Source organism: Patiria miniata, unplaced genomic scaffold (assembly GCF_015706575.1).
Source record: "Patiria miniata isolate m_02_andy unplaced genomic scaffold, ASM1570657v1 HiC_scaffold_5, whole genome shotgun sequence".
NCBI classification, from domain to species: Eukaryota; Metazoa; Echinodermata; class Asteroidea; order Valvatida; family Asterinidae; genus Patiria; species Patiria miniata.
Genome location: NW_024037072.1, coordinates 19,060,344 through 19,068,438, shown reverse-complemented (window position 1 = coordinate 19,068,438; position 8,095 = coordinate 19,060,344).

Below are 8,095 nucleotides of genomic sequence, written 5' to 3'. Positions count from 1 at the left end.
GAAAACGCAAAACCCGTTTTTGACGCGTAGTGTGCAGGCAGTTTACATGCAAAAGAATGGTATAGTACACTTCGTGAAAACGCATTTTCCGGTTTTGACCTATTAAGTTGCAAACGTTCATTAATGTTAATTAATGTTTTGACAAAACTAATTAACTATGTGTTTAGTAACTTCTTGAGGTGATAGATTATGTGTAATTAATCACAAATCAGGAAAAAAATCGAAATCGCAAAATATTGATTTTTTGATGTTAGTGTCACTTCGTGGTGACGGTGACGATTAGTGTAAAATTTGTCATTTAATGTTAATTTTCTGATACGTAATTTGTTTCGTTTTTAATGAAAAGAACGAACAACACCTATATTATAAGTAAACTGAAATAAAACAGCCGAAGGGATATATATATCCTTTCGAGAAAATTAACATTAAATGACAAATTTTATATTTATAACAGAAAGGATTAATAAATGAAAAAAGGAGGGGGCATGCAAAAAGGAGAAACAAAAGATAAATGAAAAATGGAGAGACAAAGAAGTACTTAGAAAATAAAGAATTTAAGCCATCGCGAAGAAATTCCGAATAATTTTAATTTGCACATCACACATAAATCATGCACATGTGAGTATGTAAATACCGGCGCTAACAATTTATGCAAATTATATTATGAAAGGAAACGTGTAGTTTACAAACAGAGATCTCTAATTACACTAATAAATTGCCGTCGAAGGAAGAACATGGAGCATGATGTAAGACTGTAATGATTAATTATGCAAAAATTGAAAAGACAGAATAACAATAGATCAATATTTTCATTGAATGTTAATTTTCTGATACGTAATTTTTTTTTTTTTTATAATTATGAACAGAAAAAATAACACCTAATTGAAATTATATAGGTTTTCCCGGCCAATTTCACCAAGTTTTCTTTCAATTTAACGTCATTCGATTCGGATTGAAATTGAAAGATCATGCAGATCGGCATTCGACAGTCAAAAAGAATCCTTCAATTTCCCTATCCGAGCATTCTATCGCCTTTTAGCTTCACTCGTCCCTATCAAAGATGCATTCATATTAAAAGTATCGCGTTGTTCATTCAATTTCGTCTAAACCATTAGTAAGGAGTTGATCGGGCATTCGTTTTCATTAATGGGCAAACATGTTTCACATTTTGTCAAACATCTTTTAAGACTTCATATCATACGTGTCCGTATTCCTTAGCGTAAATCATATTTGATGACTTCAAACCGTTGATTGACTTTCTTTCTTAAAGGGAATGTGCAATGAATTTTTCTCAGGAATTCTTTTTGCGCAACTCTGTGAAATGTAAGAAAACTACACATTTGACAACACTTTTTGGGTTTAATCTTATTGCAAATTATTGTGCACTTCTTTAAGCATTTAAAAGTTTCCATGTTTTTCCGGATTAACGCTGTTACTGTGATGTCATTTCAGGAAGACACTGTTCAGTTTAGGGTGTTTTTATTTCAAATTATTCATCCAAAATTTGCTAATTAAAAACATTTGTGGGAAAGGGGTTGTCATTGGCTTACTGCCATGTACTGACACATCATATAATCACCAAATATATAAAAGAAATTTATGACGGCAAAATATCCAAAATTCTAGCAACTTTTTTTGCTGAAATAGCCGTGTAACATTAATCATGCTCGGAATGCCATCACAGGTTTTCTAATGAATATAAAACTTTGCATTAGCACAAAAACGGAGAAGGCACCAAAAATTAACACCCCTCAAAATGGAAAATAAAACTTGCAAATAAGGTTAAATGTGACACAAAGATGTATTGCATTGAAAACTTTGCATGGGCCCTATGAATATGGTAAGTGTTCGGTCAGACATACGCAAGAAAACATTTAAGAAATAACGCAAAAGAAGTGTTCCCGACGGTACAACCATTTCCAAACATAATTACGTGTCCCGATGTCTTGCACGTCAAGAAATCGTCAACGTAAAAAAGCCCCTTGATCAAACGTTTAAACAAGTAGAAAAGATCAACAGTGAAAAAGAAAATTATCTTAGTCCTTTTCAATTCATTCTTTCGTTGCATGTTGTTTCCCTCATATCAGTTGATTTGTAACATCGTAAATTTTTACAGTCATCAAGATTTTTTTTTGGGGGGGGGGAATAATGAACCTCGGAGAAAAATAGGAAAAAATATCGATTAAAAAATCTTACTAATTTAAATGACCAAACGATGAAAGCGATTGCCCATAAACGAATAAGAAACGAAAAGCATGGTTATACGTTATAAGCGCACAGATGTTCACTAATTTGAATGCGTTAACCGTCAAAAGGTTGCAAAGACTTAATTTAAGACTGCTACAAGTTATGTCTTGAATGCACCAAAACGAAATAGGCTGCCCGAAAACGAAAACAAACATTCACAGTGAAATCTTGGCTGCCTAAAAATGAAATTGAATGAAACCCAAATGAAAAAGAAACCCCAATTGGACCACATGTGCAAAACTCACGCGAAATTGAATGGCTGATAATGAAACTGATTAGAAAAATTCGGAAATTTGCCGGGAAAACCTATAGTATCGCACAAAACCGGTTCGTCCTTGCTGTTTTCTTAGCCAGAAAACCATTTCTTTTTAAGAAAACACAAGTCTGAGAAAAACTTAAATGCATGGTGGCGGCCAAACTCCATCCCATTTAACTTAAAATGTAGTGACGACATGTATGATTACGCCCCTTCCTATTAAACACATAAAATTGGGGAATTGAAGAGACATGGTAATGAACCTCTGGCCCGGACTTGGGGCTTCCAATTCTGAGCATTTTGGATGCTATTGGGCTCGAAAGTGGCGTTTTTTCTTTGGTGTGGAGGGATCGTTTTTCAAGATGGCTACTTTTCCGCTTTGGGGTCAACCCAACAAAAAATGAAAAGAAAATGACACATTGATCATCATTTTTCTGTGTAGCTTGAATACCAGTCCTGTGAGAGTATTTTTAAAAGAATTTTGAAGTATGCGCATTTAGCACTAGTGTCTAGTATGGGATTTGTTTTGCAGGGTTGCACCCTTATTATTTCGCTTTTGCGAATTTGCTCTTGCCGTGGTGAATTTGCTCTTGCCGTGGCGAATTTGCTCTTGCCGTGGCGAATTTGCTCTTGCCGTGGCGAATTTGCTCTTGCCGTGGCCCTTTTGCTCTTGCCGTGGCCAATTTGTTCCTGCCGTGACACTTGTGGGCCACCTTATAGCTGTGACAATTACGTACAACCAAATAATGTCGCGCCCGATCGCCGTATGCTGGTAACGAAAACAAACTCCGAATACATATCTTCTTGTTTCTAAATTAAAAGACACTGCTATAATTTATCAAGTAATCTTCGAGGCTTAACTTATAAATAATTGACATAAGTCATTGCAATTGGGACAACAAAGGTAATTTTTCGTGTTACATATGATAGGTTATTAAGTTCATATGGTAAATTACCCCGCAGCCACTGGCGCCAATGAATGCCGTTAAAAATGGAGGCCCCTGGCCCACGGAGAATATTTCCCCCTCAAATTAAGGGTCACAATATTATGTTTAAAAATTACGGGAAATCACCATGAAGTGTGGCTGCCTAAACTCAAGTTGACACTCTTCTCAAGGATTCATCATAGTCATATAATAGACAATTTGGTGACATTATTGTCTGTCATTTCGCCCTCGAGACGAGAGTGCAGAAATAATTGTGTCCAATTTTCAATTAGGCCAAGTAAAAAAAACCAACATGTTTAGCGTCCTGCCTTTTAAAAATAAAAAGGAAAGAGGAGGCCCTTTTTCCCCTCCAAAATGGCCGCCCGACCGTGCTGTTTTTCATGATGGCCGCCAGCTTTTTTTTAAATGGCCGCCACTTGGACTCAGGAAATGACATACCAGCTTTAATATGGGCTTCATGCAACAGACAAAGAAGCTAGAATGATATCACTGTTTAAAATTTATTATTTTTTTCGGTATTAAAAAAAAGAAGAAAAAAAGAAGCTGCCTCCAAAAAAGAAGCGGGCGGGGACGCTAACCATGTTTTTTTTTTTAATTTGGCCTTAGGTTTTACTCTGAAATTGTGGGATTTTTGGCTGCCTCCAGTTCCAGAGGGGCCAGCATATTATAGCCCCGCCCCCTAAACGTCACTGACTTCCTGACATGGCACTTGTGAATTAGACTTGTTTAAGTCTCACTTTCGTTAGTGACTGAGTATGATTCCGTGATCGACGCCAATGAGCGAGCTCTATGACATGTACATGTATATTCTGCCATCTAAGGCGTATAGCAACATGCATGAAAAGACTTCTGCTTATGATACTGTGCAATCACCTGCGGTTATTACGCACACGGTGAAGAGCCATTTTGATTTTGTTTCAAGTTGCTCTGAAACTGATCGACTTGCCTTTACTGTATAATTTATCTTGGTTTTTTTTATCCTCTATCTCCCCATATCTTTGATCTAGTTTACACCCCACGGATTGGTCAAGACAATAAAAAGATTGATTGCGGATCATGGGGTGATAGATATATACTCATATTTGAAGCCTATCTGGAACCCAATTGGAACACGTGCACGTCCAGACGCACATTCACCACCAAAATGCAAATCTACTGCGAAAGAAATGGGCCCCCCAACATTTGCGAGTTCAACCAGGCCGACGTCCTTGGATATGATCCAAACCCCGACTGCTACGACTACGTTGTCGTCGACTACATGTGCAAGTTCCCCTAGCTGTAGGGAGCAGGCAGATGGATCTCACGAGAATGTCTGACGACTTTTCTCTGTATTATTAAGTTTTCGCATGCAATAGAATTTTGCTCCTCGTTTTAATGTACCAACGAGTTTGACATTAAATACACTTGGGTGAAAGGTTTAAGGATTTTTGATCGAGTAAGATATTATTAAAATGCCTATTTAGATTATCCGAGACAGAAAGTAGCTATAGTACGTGCACCTATGTAATACAATTGGAAGAAGGAATTCATGTTTAAACAGTGCACCCAGGCCTTGGCAAGATTACCATATGCGAAGTTCACTAATTTTCCTCTGTATTGACTAACAAGCCCCCAGATAGCAATTTCATGTCATCAAAGTAAATTTGAGCAGTGAGAAAATACAAGCATTTTCTTAGAAAACACTTAGAATTTTTCAGTCCACTCTCATAGGGTTTGTAAACAGGGTGTTGAGTGAACTTCTTATATGGAAATCTTTCCCAGGCCTATCATGCACATTCATGACAATCACCAATTGAAGAATTCCGAAGAGTTCGATTTGGTTAACCTTAAAATACACCCCCCCCCCCCCATCAATGCGTTCATATATTATTATAAACATGTAGTCCTGTATTTAAACGGCTCGTGCTTTTTTTTTTGTTCTTCAATGCAATCCTTCAAAATGCACGTTTAATGTCCTATCTCAATCCTCGTTTTCAAAGGCGTTTTGTCAAGTTTGTGTTTCGTTGTTCTTTGATAATTTAGTAAATGGTCAATGGGCAATCAAAATAAACAGAATGAACTACATTTTAGGTTACCTTATTATGTGCAGATAATCCCTAAATCAAGCGTGCCGATATTTTCAGTTTAGTTCAAATGCATGGATATTTGCAGATTTTTTTTGGGCGAGAACAGTTTTTTATAGACTGTAAATGATCTGTTTATTTGTCTATTTATTTGTTTTGTTAGGGAGAATATCAGGCCATATCGGACTGTGACTACTTTTATGCAGCCAAACACATTTGAGATGATGCACAAGTAATGTCTAAATATCTGTTCAAGTTTATTCAATAAAACACATCTTTTAACTGACATTCCGATTAAAATATTTACAAATGTACACTGAAAACAATTCTTGATTTCTTCTTAATCTAAGTTTAGCAGAAGCATCTTACTATAATTCCAGGAATCTCTGTCTGTCTGTCTGTCCGTCGATTATCTCCAGAACCGGGCACCGTATGAAGTTGAAAATCGGCGGGTGTATTGCTCGGGACAACAGAATGTGCAGTGCCAAGTTAGAAGTGGTTTGGATGAGCGGTTTTCGAAAAAGCTGCAAAACAGCAGTATTTTCGGAGGCAAACGTGGCAGCTTAGAACATAACACCACGCACTGCCGTTCTTTTCAATTGTTTACGTCATGTATAAGCTAAAGCGCGCGTGCTCAATATGACGCAAACAATGCAAAAAGGACGGACACGCGCACGTGCAGTGGTGTAGGGCGACACATTGTCCAGTACAGGTGAATAGCACTGCATACCATGTTTTCGTATGTACACGGGCACATTATTTTTGCAGTCGACTGAGCGACCATTGTAGGTGGTCGAACTTCAAACTTGGCACAACTTTTGACGTAAGTGTGCGTTCAACCTGTGAAAACAACACCATTGAATCGCGTGCGTTGTTTGCACGAGCAGTTCTCCAAACCTCTGCCAGTATGCAACCTATACCAGCGGCAAAGCAATTTGCGCTTCCCGAACATGCACATTTTAGACGGGCACTGCACTAGTTTATAGACAAATGCAACATTTTGTTGGTATATACTTCACTAACAAAATTCAGTACCTCGCAAAAGCATCGTACGTCCACACACTATGGGGAAGTGTTGGAATGCATTTTTCCACTGGTTCACAAGAATGTCCGACAACTGTTGGTCTGCATAGTCCCTAGCTACCTGATGATCAAGATGATTTGGACTGCAGCCATCTTGGAGGTGTATGCTTTTGTTCAACAGGGATACGCATGCGCAGACCTCTAGTGCATTCATTGCATTGATCTCCATATGATTCATTGTCAGCCTCGACTCCAGGGGCGCGTGCTCGTTCCTTACACTAACCCCTGGCTGTGATGATGACGTAAATGACGCTGAATGGCTATTCAAAGCGTACTGCACGCGCATTTCGAAGATTGCACGCCGGGCGCGCCCATAATGCGCTCGCGTGCTTTGCACGTAACGTCACGTACGAAAAAAAAAAATTATGATTCAAAAGTCGCGATGCCTGTACGATATGGATTATGTCAGCCGCGTTTTTCACTAAAAAAACCCTGTATCTGTGGTTGTAAAGGCACGAAAGGGGTACGTACATTTATAGCCCCACTAGTGTGGCCGTCGGTATGCTGCGCTGACGGCCACACTAGTGGGGCTAGTACATTTAATACAAATCTTTGCTAATAACACAACGTCACACGTTGTGTTTGAAAGGATTGATTCTTCCAAATCACAACTTTTAACATTTTAAAGATGGCGTCGGCACGTAAAACGGATAAACTGCAGCCCTAATTATAATGTACCGTATTTTGGCACATTTAAATTACACAATTCCTGGGGTTACGATCGCGCAAGGCATGATGGGAAACAACATGGCGCTGAAAGTGATCGTACCCACGGGGACGAGGTTGATTTATTGTTAATGAATGAACAAAACAAAACACACCAGAGAGATGACGGCTGAAAGCAATCACTCAACACGGTTGCTTTGCCGGGTTTTTAATGAGTGGACCCCTATAATGACATGGGCCACAAACGTGCATTTCAAGGCTTCATGTTTTCAAAACATATTATGTGAAACCTGAACAGTATTCATACTTTAGATTTAGGATCCCCCCCCCCAAAAAAAACCACTTAGAGAAAAAACAATTTTTTGGGGGGGGGGGGGATCCTAAATCTAAAGTATGAATACTGTTCAGGTTTCCCATAGGGATTATGTATCAGTTTCCCCGTATTCACTAGACATGATTGAAAAGGGCTTTAAAGGGAGTATACAACATTTGCTTTTGCTGTAATTTTCAGAAATGGATGGATTTGGGGGGGGGTAGTATTTTGTTACATTGACTTGTTTGAAGTTTCGTGGGCGTAGATGCTCGAAAAGACAAGAAACGCAATCTTGTTTATGTAGTCTGGTTCCCTGAAACCACTTATGATGAAACGGGGCACTCATCATAGACGTCGGGGAATTGTAAGGTCAAGGAATCAGTCTGGGTGGTGTGTACCCGTTCATAGGTGTGTAATCGATTGCAAACAAAATTCGGACTAACTAAATATGGTAAACTGGGGGCAGTTTTTGAAAAAAGCCAGTTTTTTTTTGCAACGCTGGTCGGCCGACCAGTTTTGG